Raw genomic sequence first — 15,557 nt, 5'->3', positions numbered from 1 at the left:
AAAAAAAGCATTTCGGAGGGCACAGAGACATGCCCATGAAATTACCCTTTTATATCCCTGTTAAATCTTCAATTCTAAAATTGAATCAGAAAGATTCAATCCATCAAACTCTCTTTTGTGTGCTTATCTCTCTTCCTCCATAGGAATTTGCATTCAGCCACCCCAGATGGGACTCGAACCCACAATCCCTGGCTTAGAAGGCCAGTGCCTTATCCATTAGGCCACTGGGGCACTTGCTGAAAAGAACTGGATAGCAGAGAGTGATTTCGACTGATCGTACACGTGGTTAAAGTAGACATCACGCTTCCGCTTCGCTACTGTAATCAGCATGACCTGTACAAACTGACAGAAGCAGTCAAAAATAATCACGGAGGGCACTTAGATATGCCCATGAAATGATGGTTTAATATTTCTGTTTGCACTTCATTGCTAAAAGCAAACTGAAAAGCAGAGATAACTGGATAGCAGAGTGATTTCGACTGATCGTACACGTGGTTAAGTAGACATCACGCTTCCGCTTCGCTACTGTAATCAGCATGACCTGTACCAAACTGACAGAAGCAGTCAAAAAATAATCACGGAGGGCACTTAGATATGCCCATGAAATGATGGTTTAATATTTCTGTTTGCACTTCATTGCTAAAAGCAAACTGAAAAGCAGAGGATGGTTTCGATCCATAAATCACTGGGTTAACTGCCAGGCACACTTCCACTTCATCACTCCACTTTCAGGTACCCCAAAACAATACTTGAATTCACAATACATGGATTAGGAGATCAGTGTCTTAAGCCACTGTGTATCTCTGTGATCAGCATGACCTATATGGATTGATAGAAGCAGTAATAAAAAAAGAATTACGGAGGGCACAGAGACATGCACATGAAATTATCCAATTTAAAAAAAAAATCCCTGTTTACACTTCATTTCTAAAAGTAGAATTGGATAGCTTCGATCCATCAACCTCTGTGTTATGTGCCCAGCTCTTCTCTTCTGTTTGCACTTCATTGCTAAAAGCAAACTGGATAGCAGAGGATGGTTTCGATCCCTAAATCACTTGGTTAACTGCCCTGCACTCTTCCACTTCATCCCTCCACTTTCAGGTACCCCAATACAATACTTGAACTCACAATAAATGGATTAGGCGGTCAGTGTCTTAAGTCACTGTGGAAATGTGTGATCAGCATGACCATTACGAACTGATAGAAGCAGTTGTAAAAAAAAAAGCATTTCGGAGGGCACAGAGACATGCCATGAAATTCTCCTTTTTTATCCCTGTTAATCTTCATTTCTAAAATTGAATCAGAAAGATTCAATCCATCAAACTCTCTTTTATGTGCTGATTTCTCTTCCTCCATAGGAATTTGCATTCATCCACCCCAGATGGGACTCGAACCCACAATCCCTGGCTTAGAAGGCCAGTGCCTTATCCATTAGGCCACTGGGGCACTTGCTGAAAATAACTGGATAGCAGAGAGTGATTTCGACTGATCTTACCACGTGTGTTAAAGTAGACATCACGCTTCCGCTTCGCTACTGTAATCAACATGACCTGTACAAACTGACAGAAGCAGTCAAAAAATAATCACGGAGGGCACTTAGATATGGCCATGAAATTATGGTTTAATATTTCTGTTTGCACTTCATTGCTAAAAGCAAAGGATGGTTCGATCCATAAATCACTGGGTTAACTGCCAGGCACACTTCCACTTCATCACTCCACTTTCAGGTACCCCAAAACAATACTTGAATTCACAATACATGGATTAGGAGATCAGTGTCTTAAGCCACTGTGTCTCTCTGTGATCAGCATGACCTATATGATTGATAGAAGCAGTAATAAAAAAGAATTAACGGAGGGCACAGAGTACATGCACATGAAATTATCCAATTTAAAAAAAAATCCCTGTTTACACTTCATTTCTCAAAGTAGAATTGGATAGCTTCGATCCATCAACCTCTGTGTTATGTGCCCAGCTCTTCTCTTCTGTTTGCACTTCATTGCTAAAAGCAAACTGGATAGCAGAGGATGGTTTCGATCCCTAAATCACTTGGTTAACTGCCCTGCACTCTTCCACTTCATCCCTCCACTTTCAGGTACCCCAATACAATGCTTGAACTCACAATAAATGGATTAGGCGGTCAGTGTCTTAAGTCACTGGGGAAATGTGTGATCAGCATGACCATTACGAACTGATAGAAGCAGTTGTAAAAAAAAAAAGCATTTCGGAGGGCACAGAGACATGCCCATGAAATTACTCCTTTTATATCCCTGTTAAATCTTCAATTCTAAAATTGAATCAGAAAGATTCACTCCATCAACTCTCTTTTGTGTGCTTATTCTCTCTTCCTCCATAGGAATTTGCATTCAGCCACCACAGATGGGACTCGAACCCACAATCCCTGGCTTAGAAGGCCAGTGCCTTATCCATTAGGCCACTGGGGCACTTGCTGAAAAGAACTGGATAGCAGAGAGTGATTTCGACTGATCGTACACGTGGTTAAAGTAGACATCACGCTTCCGCTTCGCTACTGTAATCAGCATGACCTGTACAAACTGACAGAAGCAAGTCAAAAAAATAATCACGGAGGGCACTTAGATATGCCCATGAAATGATGGTTTAATATTTCTGTTTGCACTTCATTGCTAAAAGCAAACTTGAAAGCAGAGGATGGTTTTCGATCCATAATCACTGGGTTAACTGCCAGGCACACTTCCACTTCATCACTCCACTTCAGGTACCCCAAAACAATACTTGAATTCACAATACATGGATTAGGAGATCAGTGTCTTAAGCCACTGTGTCTCTCTGTGATCAGCATGACCTATATGGATTGATAGAAGCAGTAATAAAAAAAGAATTACGGAGGGCACAGAGACATGCACATGAAATTATCCAATTTAAAAAAAATCCCTGTTTACACTTCATTTCTAAAAGTAGAATTGGATAGCTTCGATCCATCAACCTCTGTGTTATGTGCCCAGCTCTTCTCTTCTGTTTGCACTTCATTGCTAAAAGCAAACTGGATAGCAGAGGATGGTTTCGATCCCTAAATCACTTGGTTAACTGCCCTGCACTCTTCCACTTCATCCCTCCACTTTCAGGTACCCCAATACAATGCTTGAACTCACAATAAATGGATTAGGCGGTCAGTGTCTAAGTCACTGTGGAAATGTGTGATCAGCATGACCATTACGAACTGATAGAAGCAGTTGTAAAAAAAAAAGCATTTCGGAGGGCACAGAGACATGCCCATGAAATTCTCCTTTTTTATCCCTGTTAATCTTCATTTCTAAATTGAATCAGAAAGATTCAATCCATCAAACTCTCTTTATGTGCTGATCTCTCTTCCTCCATAGGAATTTGCATTCATCCACCCCAGATGGGACTCGAACCCACAATCCCTGGCTTAGAAGGCCAGTGCCTTATCCATTAGGCCACTGGGGCACTTGCTGAAAATAACTGGATAGCAGAGAGTGATTCGACTGATCGTACACGTGGTTAAAGTAGACATCACGCTTCCGCTTCGCTACTGTAATCAGCATGACCTGTACAAACTGACAGAAGCAGTCAAAAAATAATCACGGAGGGCACTTAGATATGCCCATGAATGATGGTTAATATTTCTGTTTGCACTTCATTGCTAAGCAAACTGAAAGCAGAGGATGGTTTCGATCCATAAATCACTGGGTTAACTGCCAGGCACACTTCCACTTCATCACTCCACTTTCAGGTACCCCCAAAACAATACTTGAATCACAATACATGGATTAGGAGATCAGTGTCTTAAGCCACTGTGTCTCTCTGTGATCAGCATGACCTATATGGATTGATAGAAGCAGTAATAAAAAAGAATTACGGAGGGCACAGAGACATGCACATGAAATTATCCAATTTAAAAAAAAATCCCTGTTTACACTTCATTTCTCAAAGTAGAATTGGATAGCTTCGATCATCAACCTCTGTGTTATGTGCCCAGCTCTTTCTCTTCTGTTTGCACTTCATTGCAAAAGCAAACTGGATAGCAGAGGATGGTTCGATCCCTAAATCACTTGGTTTAACTGCCCTGCACTCTTCCACTTCATCCCTCCACTTTCAGGTACCCCAATACAATGCTTGAAACTCACAATAAATGGATTAGGCGGGTCAGTGTCTTAAGTCACTGTGGAAATGTGTGATCAGCATGACCATTACGAAGCTGATAGAAGCAGTTGTAAAAAAAAAAAGCATTTCGGAGGGCACAGAGACATGCCCATGAATTCTCCTTTTTATCTCCCTGTTAAATCTTCAATTCTAAAATTGAATCAGAAAGATTCAATCCATCAAACTCTCTTTTATGTGCTTATTCTCTCTTCCTCCATAGGAATTTGCATTCATGCCACCCCAGATGGACTCGAACCCACAATCCCTGGCTTAGAAGGCCAGTGCCTTATCCATTAGGCCACTGGGGCACTTGCTGAAAATAACTGGATAGCAGAAGTGATTTCGATGATCGTACACGTGGTTAAAGTAGACATCACGCTCCGCTTCGCTACTGTAATCAGCATGACCTGTACAAACTGACAAAAGCAGTCAAAAAATAATCACGGAGGGCACTTAGATATGCCATGAAATTATGGTTTAATATTTCTGTTTGCACTTCATTTGCTAAAGCAAACTGAACCGCAGAGGATGGTTTCGATCCATAAATCACTGGGTTAACTGCCAGGCACATTCCACTTCATCACTCCACTTTCAGGACCCCCAAAACAATACTTGAATCACAATACATGGATTAGGAGATCAGTGTCTTAAGCCACTGTGTCTCTCTGTGATCAGCATGACCATATGGATTGATAGAAGCAGTAATAAAAAAAAGAATTACGGAGGGCACAGAGACATGCACATGAAATTATCCAATTTTAAAAAAAATCCCTGTTTACACTTTCATTTCTAAAGTAGAATTGGATAGCTTCGATCCATCAACCTCTGTGTTTAGTGCCCAGCTTTCTATTCTGTTTGCACTTCATTGCTAAAGCAAACTGGATAGCAGAGATGGTTCGATCCCTAAATCACTTGGTTAACTGCCCTGCACTCTTCCACTTCATCCCTCCACTTTCAGGTACCCAAATACAATGCTTGAACTCACAATACATGGATTAGGCGGTCAGTGTCTTAAGTCACTGTGGAAATGTGTGATCAGCATGACCATTACGAACTGATAGAAGCAGTTGTAAAAAAAAAAAGCATTTCGGAGGCACAGAGACATGGCCCATTGAAATTACCCTTTTATATCCCTGTTAAATCTTCAATTCTAAAATTGAATCAGAAAGATTCAATCCATCAAACTCTCTTTTGTGTGCTTATCTCTCTTCCTCCATAGGAATTTGCATTCAGCCACCCCAGATGGGACTCGAACTCCACATCCCTGGCTTAGAAGGCCAGTGCCTTATCCATTAGGCCACTGGGGCACTTGCTGAAAAGAACTGGATAGCAGAGAGTGATTTCGACTGATCGTACACGTGGTTTAAAGTAGACATCACGCTTCCGCTTCGCTACTGTAATCAGCATGACTGTACAAACTGACAGAAGCAGTCAAAAAATAATCACGGAGGGCACTTAGATATGCCCATGAAATGATGGTTTAATATTTCTGTTTGCACTTCATTGCTAAAAGCAAACTGAAAAGCAGAGGATAACTGGATAGCAGAGAGTGATTTCGACTGATCGTACACGTGGTTAAAGTAGACATCACGCTTCCGCTTCGCTACTGTAATCAGCATGACCTGTACAAACTGACAGAAGCAGTCAAAAAATAATCACGGAGGGCACTTAGATATGCCCATGAAATGATGGTTTAATATTTCTGTTTGCACTTCATTGCTAAAAGCAAACTGAAAAGCAGAGGATGGTTTCGATCCATAAATCACTGGGTTAACTGCCAGGCACACTTCCACTTCATCACTCCACTTTCAGGTACCCCAAAACAATACTTGAATTCACAATACATGGATTAGGAGATCAGTGTCTTAAGCCACTGTGTATCTCTGTGATCAGCATGACCTATATGGATTGATAGAAGCAGTAATAAAAAAAGAATTACGGAGGGCACAGAGACATGCACATGAAATTATCCAATTTTAAAAAAAAATCCCTGTTTACACTTCATTTCTAAAGTAGAATTGGATAGCTTCGATCCATCAACCTCTGTGTTATGTGCCCAGCTCTTCTCTTCTGTTTGCACTTCATTGCTAAAAGCAAACTGGATAGCAGAGGATGGTTTCGATCCCTAAATCACTTGGTTAACTGCCCTGCACTCTTCCACTTCATCCCTCCACTTTCAGGTACCCCAATACAATACTTGAACTCACAATAAATGGATTAGGCGGTCAGTGTCTTAAGTCACTGTGGAAATGTGTGATCAGCATGACCATTACGAACTGATAGAAGCAGTTGTAAAAAAAAAAAAGCATTTCGGAGGGCACAGAGACATGCCCATGAAATTCTCCTTTTTTATCCCTGTTAAATCTTCATTTCTAAAATTGAATCAGAAGATTCATCCATCAAACTCTCTTTTATGTGCTGATTTCTCTTCCTCCATAGGAATTTGCATTCATCCACCCAGATGGGACTCGAACCCACAATCCCTGGCTTAGAAGGCCAGTGCCTTATCCATCAGCCACTGGGGCACTTGCTGAAAATAACTGGATAGCAGAGAGTGATTTCGACTGATCGTACACGTGGTTAAAGTAGACATCACGCTTCCGCTTCGCTACTGTAATCAGCATGACCTGTACAAACTGACAGAAGCAGTCAAAAAATAATCACGGAGGGCACTTAGATATGCCCATGAAATTATGGTTTAATATTTCTGTGTGCACTTCATTGCTAAAAGCAAAGGATGGTTTCGATCCATAAATCACTGGGGTTAACTGCCAGGCACACTTCCACTCATCACTCCCTTTCAGGTACCCCAAAACAATACTTGAATTCACAATACATGGATTAGGAGATCAGTGTCTTAAGCCACTGTGTCTCTCTGTGATCAGCATGACCTATATGGATTGATAGAAGCAGTAATAAAAAAGAATTACGGAGGGCACAGAGACATGCACATGAAATTATCCAATTTAAAAAAAAATCCCTGTTTACACTTCATTTCTCAAAGTAGAATTGGATAGCTTCGATCCATCAACCCTCTGTGTTATGTGCCCAGCTCTTCTCTTCTGTTTGCACTTCATTGCTAAAAGCAAACTGGATAGCAGAGGATGGTTTCGATCCCTAAATCACTTGGTTACTGCCCTGCACTCTTCCACTTCATCCCTCCACTTTCAGGTACCCCAATACAATGCTTGAACTCACAATAAATGGATTAGGCGGTCAGTGTCTTAAGTCACTGTGGAAATGTGTGATCAGCATGACCATTACGAACTGATAGAAGCAGTTGTAAAAAAAAAAGCATTTCGGAGGGCACAGAGACATGCCCATGAAATTACCCTTTTATATCCCTGTTAAATCTTCAATTCTAAAATTGAATCAGAAAGATTCAATCCATCAAACTCTCTTTTGTGTGCTTATCTCTCTTCCTCCATAGGAATTTGCATTCAGCCACCCCAGATGGGACTCGAACCCACAATCCTGGCTTAGAAGGCCAGTGCCTTATCCATTAGGCCACTGGGGCACTTGCTGAAAAGAACTGGATAGCAGAGAGTGATTTCGACTGATCGTACACGTGGTTAAAGTAGACATCACGCTTCCGCTTCGCTACTGTAATCAGCATGACCTGTACAAACTGACAGAAGCAGTCAAAAAATAATCACGGAGGGCACTTAGATATGCCCATGAAATGATGGTTTAATATTCTGTTTGCACTTCATTGCTAAAAGCAAACTGAAAAGCAGAGGATAACTGGATAGCAGAGAGTGATTTCGACTGATCGTACACGTGGTTAAGTAGACATCACGCTTCCGCTTCGCTACTGTAATCAGCATGACCTGTACAAACTGACAGAAGCAGTCAAAAATAATCACGGAGGGCACTTAGATATGCCCATGAAATGATGGTTTAATATTTCTGTTTGCACTTCATTGCTAAAAGCAAACTGAAAAGCAGAGGATGGTTTCGATCCATAAATCACTGGGTTAACTGCCAGGCACACTTCCACTTCATCACTCCACTTTCAGGTACCCAAAACAATACTTGAATTCACAATACATGGATTAGGAGATCAGTGTCTTAAGCCACTGTGTCTCTCTGTGATCAGCATGACCTATATGGATTGATAGAAGCAGTAATAAAAAAGAATTACGGAGGGCACAGAGACATGCACATGAAATTATCCAATTTAAAAAAAAAATCCCTGTTTACACTTCATTTCTAAAAGTAGAATTGGATAGCTTCGATCCATCAACCTCTGTGTTATGTGCCCAGCTCTTCTCTTCTGTTTGCACTTCATTGCTAAAAGCAAACTGGATAGCAGAGGATGGTTTCGATCCCTAAATCACTTGGTAACTGCCCTGCACTCTTCCACTTCATCCCTCCACTTTCAGGTACCCCAATACAATACTTGAACTCACAATAAATGGATTAGGCGGTCAGTGTCTTAAGTCACTGTGGAAATGTGTGATCAGCATGACCATTACGAACTGATAGAAGCAGTTGTAAAAAAAAAAGCATTTCGGAGGGCACAGAGACATGCCCATGAAATTCTCCTTTTTTATCCCTGTTAAATCTTCATTTCTAAAATTGAATCAGAAAGATTCAATCCATCAAACTCTCTTTTATGTGCTGATTTCTCTTCCTCCATAGGAATTTGCATTCATCCACCCCAGATGGGACTCGAACCCACAATCCCTGGCTTAGAAGGCCAGTGCCTTATCCATTAGGCCACTGGGGCACTTGCTGAAAATAACTGGATAGCAGAGAGTGATTTCGACTGATCGTACACGTGGTTAAAGTAGACATCACGCTTCCGCTTCGCTACTGTAATCAACATGACCTGTACAAACTGACAGAAGCAGTCAAAAAATAATCACGGAGGGCACTTAGATATGCCCATGAAATTATGGTTTAATATTTCTGTGTGCACTTCATTGCTAAAAGCAAAGGATGGTTTCGATCCATAAATCACTGGGTTAACTGCCAGGCACACTTCCACTTCATCACTCCACTTTCAGGTACCCCAAAACAATACTTGAATTCACAATACATGGATTAGGAGATCAGTGTCTTAAGCCACTGTGTCTCTCTGTGATCAGCATGACCTATATGGATTGATAGAAGCAGTAATAAAAAAAGAATTACGGAGGGCACAGAGACATGCACATGAAATTATCCAATTTTAAAAAAAATCCCTGTTTACACTTCATTTCTCAAAGTAGAATTGGATAGCTTCGATCCATCAACCTCTGTGTTATGTGCCCAGCTCTTCTCTTCTGTTTGCACTTCATTGCTAAAAGCAAACTGGATAGCAGAGGATGGTTTCGATCCCTAAATCACTTGGTTAACTGCCCTGCACTCTTCCACTTCATCCCTCCACTTTCAGGTACCCCAATACAATGCTTGAACTCACAATAAATGGATTAGGCGGTCAGTGTCTTAAGTCACTGTGGAAATGTGTGATCAGCATGACCATTACGAACTGATAGAAGCAGTTGTAAAAAAAAAAGCATTTCGGAGGGCACAGAGACATGCCCATGAAATTACCCTTTTATATCCCTGTTAAATCTTCAATTCTAAAATTGAATCAGAAAGATTCAATCCATCAAACTCTCTTTTGTGTGCTTATCTCTCTTCCTCCATAGGAATTTGCATTCAGCCACCCCAGATGGGACTCGAACCCACAATCCCTGGCTTAGAAGGCCAGTGCCTTATCCATTAGGCCACTGGGGCACTTGCTGAAAGAACTGGATAGCAGAGAGTGATTTCGACTGATCGTACACGTGGTTAAAGTAGACATCACGCTTCCGCTTCGCTACTGTAATCAGCATGACCTGTACAAACTGACAGAAGCAGTCAAAAATAATCACGGAGGGCACTTAGATATGCCCATGAAATGATGGTTTAATATTTCTGTTTGCACTTCATTGCTAAAAGCAAACTGAAAAGCAGAGGATAACTGGATAGCAGAGAGTGATTTCGACTGATCGTACACGTGGTTAAAGTAGACATCACGCTTCCGCTTCGCTACTGTAATCAGCATGACCTGTACAAACTGACAGAAGCAGTCAAAAATAATCACGGAGGGCACTTAGATATGCCCATGAAATGATGGTTTAATATTCTGTTTGCACTTCATTGCTAAAAGCAAACTGAAAAGCAGAGGATGGTTTCGATCCATAAATCACTGGGTTAACTGCCAGGCACACTTCCACTTCATCACTCCACTTTCAGGTACCCCAAAACAATACTTGAATTCACAATACATGGATTAGGAGATCAGTGTCTTAAGCCACTGTGTCTCTCTGTGATCAGCATGACCTATATGGATTGATAGAAGCAGTAATAAAAAAGAATTACGGAGGGCACAGAGACATGCACATGAAATTATCCAATTTAAAAAAAAAATCCCTGTTTACACTTCATTTCTAAAGTAGAATTGGATAGCTTCGATCCATCAACCTCTGTGTTATGTGCCCAGCTCTTCTCTTCTGTTTGCACTTCATTGCTAAAAGCAAACTGGATAGCAGAGGATGGTTTCGATCCCTAAATCACTTGGTTAACTGCCCTGCACTCTTCCACTTCATCCCTCCACTTTCAGGTACCCCAATACAATACTTGAACTCACAATAAATGGATTAGGCGGTCAGTGTCTTAAGTCACTGTGGAAATGTGTGATCAGCATGACCATTACGAACTGATAGAAGCAGTTGTAAAAAAAAAAGCATTTCGGAGGGCACAGAGACATGCCCATGAAATTCTCCTTTTTTATCCCTGTTAAATCTTCATTTCTAAAATTGAATCAGAAAGATTCAATCCATCAAACTCTCTTTTATGTGCTTGATTTCTCTTCCTCCATAGGAATTTGCCATTCATCCACCCCAGATGGGACTCGAACCCACAATCCCTGGCTTAGAAGGCCAGTGCCTTATCCATTAGGCCACTGGGGCACTTGCTGAAAATAACTGGATAGCAGAGAGTGATTTCGACTGATCGTACACGTGGTTAAAGTAGACATCACGCTTCCGCTTCGCTACTGTAATCAGCATGACCTGTACAAACTGACAGAAGCAGTCAAAAAATAATCACGGAGGGCACTTAGATATGCCCATGAAATGATGGTTTAATATTTCTGTTTGCACTTCATTGCTAAAAGCAACTGAAAAGCAGAGGATGGTTTCGATCCATAAATCACTGGGTTAACTGCCAGGCACCTTCCACTTCATCACTCCACTTTCAGGTTACCCAAAACAATACTTGAATTCACAATACATGGATTAGGAGATCAGTGTCTTAAGCCACTGTGTCTCTCTGTGATCAGCATGACCTATATGGATTGATAGAAGCAGTAATAAAAAAGAATTACGGAGGGCACAGAGACATGCACATGAAATTATCCAATTTTAAAAAAAAATCCCTGTTTACACTTCATTTCTAAAAGTAGAATTGGATAGCTTCGATCCATCAACCTCTGTGTTATGTGCCCAGCTCTTCTCTTCTGTTTGCACTTCATTGCTAAAAGCAAACTGGATAGCAGAGGATGGTTTCGATCCCTAAATCACTTGGTTAACTGCCCTGCACTCTTCCACTTCATCCCTCCACTTTCAGGTACCCCAATACAATACTTGAACTCACAATAAATGGATTAGGCGGTCAGTGTCTTAAGTCACTGTGGAAATGTGTGATCAGCATGACCATTACGAACTGATAGAAGCAGTTGTAAAAAAAAAAGCATTTCGGAGGGCACAGAGACATGCCCATGAAATTCTCCTTTTTTATCCCTGTTAAATCTTCATTTCTAAAATTGAATCAGAAAGATTCAATCCATCAAACTCTCTTTTATGTGCTGATTTCTCTTCCTCCATAGGAATTTGCATTCATCCACCCCAGATGGGACTCGAACCCACAATCCCTGGCTTAGAAGGCCAGTGCCTTATCCATTAGGCCACTGGGGCACTTGCTGAAAATAACTGGATAGCAGAGAGTGATTTCGACTGATCGTACACGTGGTTAAAGTAGACATCACGCTTCCGCTTCGCTACTGTAATCAGCATGACCTGTACAAACTGACAGAAGCAGTCAAAAAATAATCACGGAGGGCACTTAGATATGCCCATGAAATTATGGTTTAATATTTCTGTGTGCACTTCATTGCTAAAAGCAAAGGATGGTTTCGATCCATAAATCACTGGGTTAACTGCCAGGCACACTTCCACTTCATCACTCCACTTTCAGGTACCCCAAAACAATACTTGAATTCACAATACATGGATTAGGAGATCAGTGTCTTAAGCCACTGTGTCTCTCTGTGATCAGCATGACCTATATGGATTGATAGAAGCAGTAATAAAAAAAGAATTACGGAGGGCACAGAGACATGCACATGAAATTATCCAATTTTAAAAAAAAATCCCTGTTTACACTTCATTTCTCAAAGTAGAATTGGATAGCTTCGATCCATCAACCTCTGTGTTATGTGCCCAGCTCTTCTCTTCTGTTTGCACTTCATTGCTAAAAGCAAACTGGATAGCAGAGGATGGTTTCGATCCCTAAATCACTTGGTTAACTGCCCTGCACTCTTCCACTTCATCCCTCCACTTTCAGGTACCCCAATACAATGCTTGAACTCACAATAAATGGATTAGGCGGTCAGTGTCTTAAGTCACTGTGGAAATGTGTGATCAGCATGACCATTACGAACTGATAGAAGCAGTTGTAAAAAAAAAAAGCATTTCGGAGGGCACAGAGACATGCCCATGAAATTACTCCTTTTTATCCCTGTTAAATCTTCATTTCTAAAATTGAATCAGAAAGATTCAATCCATCAAACTCTATTTTATGTGCTGATCTCTCTTCCTCCATAGGAATTTGCATTCATCCACCCCAGATGGGACTCGAACCCACAATCCCTGGCTTAGAAGGCCAGTGCCTTATCCATTAGGCCACTGGGGCACTTGCTGAAAAGAACTGGATAGCAGAGAGTGATTTCGACTGATCGTACACGTGGTTAAAGTAGACATCACGCTTCCGCTTCGCTACTGTAATCAGCATGACCTGTACAAACTGACAGAAGCAGTCAAAAATAATCACGGAGGGCACTTAGATATGCCCATGAAATGATGGTTTAATATTTCTGTTTGCACTTCATTGCTAAAAGCAAACTGAAAAGCAGAGGATGGTTTCGATCCATAAATCACTGGGTTAACTGCCAGGCACACTTCCACTTCATCACTCCACTTTCAGGTACCCCAAAACAATACTTGAATTCACAATACATGGATTAGGAGATCAGTGTCTTAAGCCACTGTGTCTCTCTGTGATCAGCATGACCTATATGGATTGATAGAAGCAGTAATAAAAAAAGAATTACGGAGGGCACAGAGACATGCACATGAAATTATCCAATTTTTAAAAAAAATCCCTGTTTACACTTCATTTCTAAAAGTAGAATTGGATAGCTTCGATCCATCAACCTCTGTGTTATGTGCCCAGCTCTTCTCTTCTGTTTGCACTTCATTGCTAAAAGCAAACTGGATAGCAGAGGATGGTTTCGATCCCTAAATCACTTGGTTAACTGCCCTGCACTCTTCCACTTCATCCCTCCACTTTCAGGTACCCCAATACAATACTTGAACTCACAATAAATGGATTAGGCGGTCAGTGTCTTAAGTCACTGTGGAAATGTGTGATCAGCATGACCATTACGAACTGATAGAAGCAGTTGTAAAAAAAAAAAGCATTTCGGAGGGCACAGAGACATGCCCATGAAATTCTCCTTTTTTATCCCTGTTAAATCTTCATTTCTAAAATTGAATCAGAAAGATTCAATCCATCAAACTCTCTTTTATGTGTTGATTTCTCTTCCTCCATAGGAATTTGCATTCATCCACCCCAGATGGGACTCGAACCCACAATCCCTGGCTTAGAAGGCCAGTGCCTTATCCATTAGGCCACTGGGGCACTTGCTGAAAATAACTGGATAGCAGAGAGTGATTTCGACTGATCGTACACGTGGTTAAAGTAGACATCACGCTTCCGCTTCGCTACTGTAATCAGCATGACCTGTACAAACTGACAGAAGCAGTCAAAAAATAATCACGGAGGGCACTTAGATATGCCCATGAAATTATGGTTTAATATTTCTGTGTGCACTTCATTGCTAAAATCAAAGGATGGTTTCGATCCATAAATCACTGGGTTAACTGCCAGGCACACTTCCACTTCATCACTCCACTTTCAGGTACCCCAAAACAATACTTGAATTCACAATACATGGATTAGGAGATCAGTGTCTTAAGCCACTGTGTCTCTCTGTGATCAGCATGACCTATATGGATTGATAGAAGCAGTAATAAAAAAAGAATTACGGAGGGCACAGAGACATGCACATGAAATTATCCAATTTTTAAAAAAAATCCCTGTTTACACTTCATTTCTAAAAGTAGAATTGGATAGCTTCGATCCATCAACCTCTGTGTTATGTGCCCAGCTCTTCTCTTCTGTTTGCACTTCATTGCTAAAAGCAAACTGGATAGCAGAGGATGGTTTCGATCCCTAAATCACTTGGTTAACTGCCCTGCACTCTTCCACTTCATCCCTCCACTTTCAGGTACCCCAATACAATACTTGAACTCACAATAAATGGATTAGGCGGTCAGTGTCTTAAGTCACTGTGGAAATGTGTGATCAGCATGACCATTACGAACTGATAGAAGCAGTTGTAAAAAAAAAAGCATTTCGGAGGCACAGAGACATGCCCATGAAATTCTCCTTTTTTATCCCTGTTAAATCTTCATTTCTAAAATTGAATCTTAAAGATTCAATCCATCAAACTCTCTTTTATGTGCTGATTTCTCTTCCTCCATAGGAATTTGCCATTCATCCACCCCAGATGGGACTCGAACCCACAATCCCTGGCTTAGAAGGCCAGTGCCTTATCCATTAGGCCACTGGGGCACTTGCTGAAAATAACTGGATAGCAGAGAGTGATTTCGACTGATCGTACACGTGGTTAAAGTAGACATCACGCTTCCGCTTCGCTACTGTAATCAGCATGACCTGTACAAACTGACAGAAGCAGTCAAAAAATAATCACGGAGGGCACTTAGATATGCCCATGAAATTATGGTTTAATATTTCTGTGTGCACTTCATTGCTAAAAGCAAAGGATGGTTTCGATCCATAAATCACTGGGTTAACTGCCAGGCACACTTCCACTTCATCACTCCACTTTCAGGTACCCCAAAACAATACTTGAATTCACAATACATGGATTAGGAGATCAGTGTCTTAAGCCACTGTGTCTCTCTGTGATCAGCATGACCTATATGGATTGATAGAAGCAGTAATAAAAAAGAATTACGGAGGGCACAGAGACATGCACATGAAATTATCCAATTTTTTTTTTTAAATCCCTGTTT

The 15,557-nt window shown here is 41.0% G+C and overlaps 14 non-coding genes across 14 annotated transcripts; all 14 read right to left on the bottom strand.

The window, feature by feature from the left end:
- Nucleotides 1-158: 158 nt before the first annotated feature.
- trnar-ucu (transfer RNA arginine (anticodon UCU)) lies at nt 159-231 on the bottom strand. The gene has a single exon. It is a non-coding gene; the product is annotated as a tRNA-Arg (tRNA).
- A 1,142-nt stretch (nt 232-1,373) lies between these two features.
- trnar-ucu (transfer RNA arginine (anticodon UCU)) lies at nt 1,374-1,446 on the bottom strand. The gene has a single exon. It is a non-coding gene; the product is annotated as a tRNA-Arg (tRNA).
- A 925-nt stretch (nt 1,447-2,371) lies between these two features.
- On the bottom strand, nt 2,372-2,444 carry trnar-ucu (transfer RNA arginine (anticodon UCU)). The gene has a single exon. It is a non-coding gene; the product is annotated as a tRNA-Arg (tRNA).
- A 930-nt stretch (nt 2,445-3,374) lies between these two features.
- Nucleotides 3,375-3,447, bottom strand: trnar-ucu (transfer RNA arginine (anticodon UCU)). Its single transcript has one exon. It is a non-coding gene; the product is annotated as a tRNA-Arg (tRNA).
- A 932-nt stretch (nt 3,448-4,379) lies between these two features.
- trnar-ucu (transfer RNA arginine (anticodon UCU)) lies at nt 4,380-4,451 on the bottom strand. The gene has a single exon. It is a non-coding gene; the product is annotated as a tRNA-Arg (tRNA).
- A 926-nt stretch (nt 4,452-5,377) lies between these two features.
- trnar-ucu (transfer RNA arginine (anticodon UCU)) lies at nt 5,378-5,450 on the bottom strand. Its single transcript has one exon. It is a non-coding gene; the product is annotated as a tRNA-Arg (tRNA).
- A 2,138-nt stretch (nt 5,451-7,588) lies between these two features.
- On the bottom strand, nt 7,589-7,660 carry trnar-ucu (transfer RNA arginine (anticodon UCU)). Its single transcript has one exon. It is a non-coding gene; the product is annotated as a tRNA-Arg (tRNA).
- Nucleotides 7,661-8,802: 1,142 nt separating this feature from the next.
- Nucleotides 8,803-8,875, bottom strand: trnar-ucu (transfer RNA arginine (anticodon UCU)). Its single transcript has one exon. It is a non-coding gene; the product is annotated as a tRNA-Arg (tRNA).
- Nucleotides 8,876-9,797: 922 nt separating this feature from the next.
- trnar-ucu (transfer RNA arginine (anticodon UCU)) lies at nt 9,798-9,870 on the bottom strand. The gene has a single exon. It is a non-coding gene; the product is annotated as a tRNA-Arg (tRNA).
- Nucleotides 9,871-11,014: 1,144 nt separating this feature from the next.
- Nucleotides 11,015-11,087, bottom strand: trnar-ucu (transfer RNA arginine (anticodon UCU)). Its single transcript has one exon. It is a non-coding gene; the product is annotated as a tRNA-Arg (tRNA).
- A 932-nt stretch (nt 11,088-12,019) lies between these two features.
- On the bottom strand, nt 12,020-12,092 carry trnar-ucu (transfer RNA arginine (anticodon UCU)). The gene has a single exon. It is a non-coding gene; the product is annotated as a tRNA-Arg (tRNA).
- Nucleotides 12,093-13,016: 924 nt separating this feature from the next.
- On the bottom strand, nt 13,017-13,089 carry trnar-ucu (transfer RNA arginine (anticodon UCU)). The gene has a single exon. It is a non-coding gene; the product is annotated as a tRNA-Arg (tRNA).
- A 935-nt stretch (nt 13,090-14,024) lies between these two features.
- Nucleotides 14,025-14,097, bottom strand: trnar-ucu (transfer RNA arginine (anticodon UCU)). The gene has a single exon. It is a non-coding gene; the product is annotated as a tRNA-Arg (tRNA).
- A 923-nt stretch (nt 14,098-15,020) lies between these two features.
- trnar-ucu (transfer RNA arginine (anticodon UCU)) lies at nt 15,021-15,093 on the bottom strand. The gene has a single exon. It is a non-coding gene; the product is annotated as a tRNA-Arg (tRNA).
- Nucleotides 15,094-15,557: the final 464 nt, after the last annotated feature.

The sequence above is a fragment of the Oncorhynchus kisutch genome, unplaced genomic scaffold (genome assembly GCF_002021735.2).
Source record: "Oncorhynchus kisutch isolate 150728-3 unplaced genomic scaffold, Okis_V2 scaffold881, whole genome shotgun sequence".
Classification (NCBI taxonomy): Eukaryota; Metazoa; Chordata; class Actinopteri; order Salmoniformes; family Salmonidae; genus Oncorhynchus; species Oncorhynchus kisutch.
This window is presented reverse-complemented; position numbering and strand designations above follow the sequence as displayed.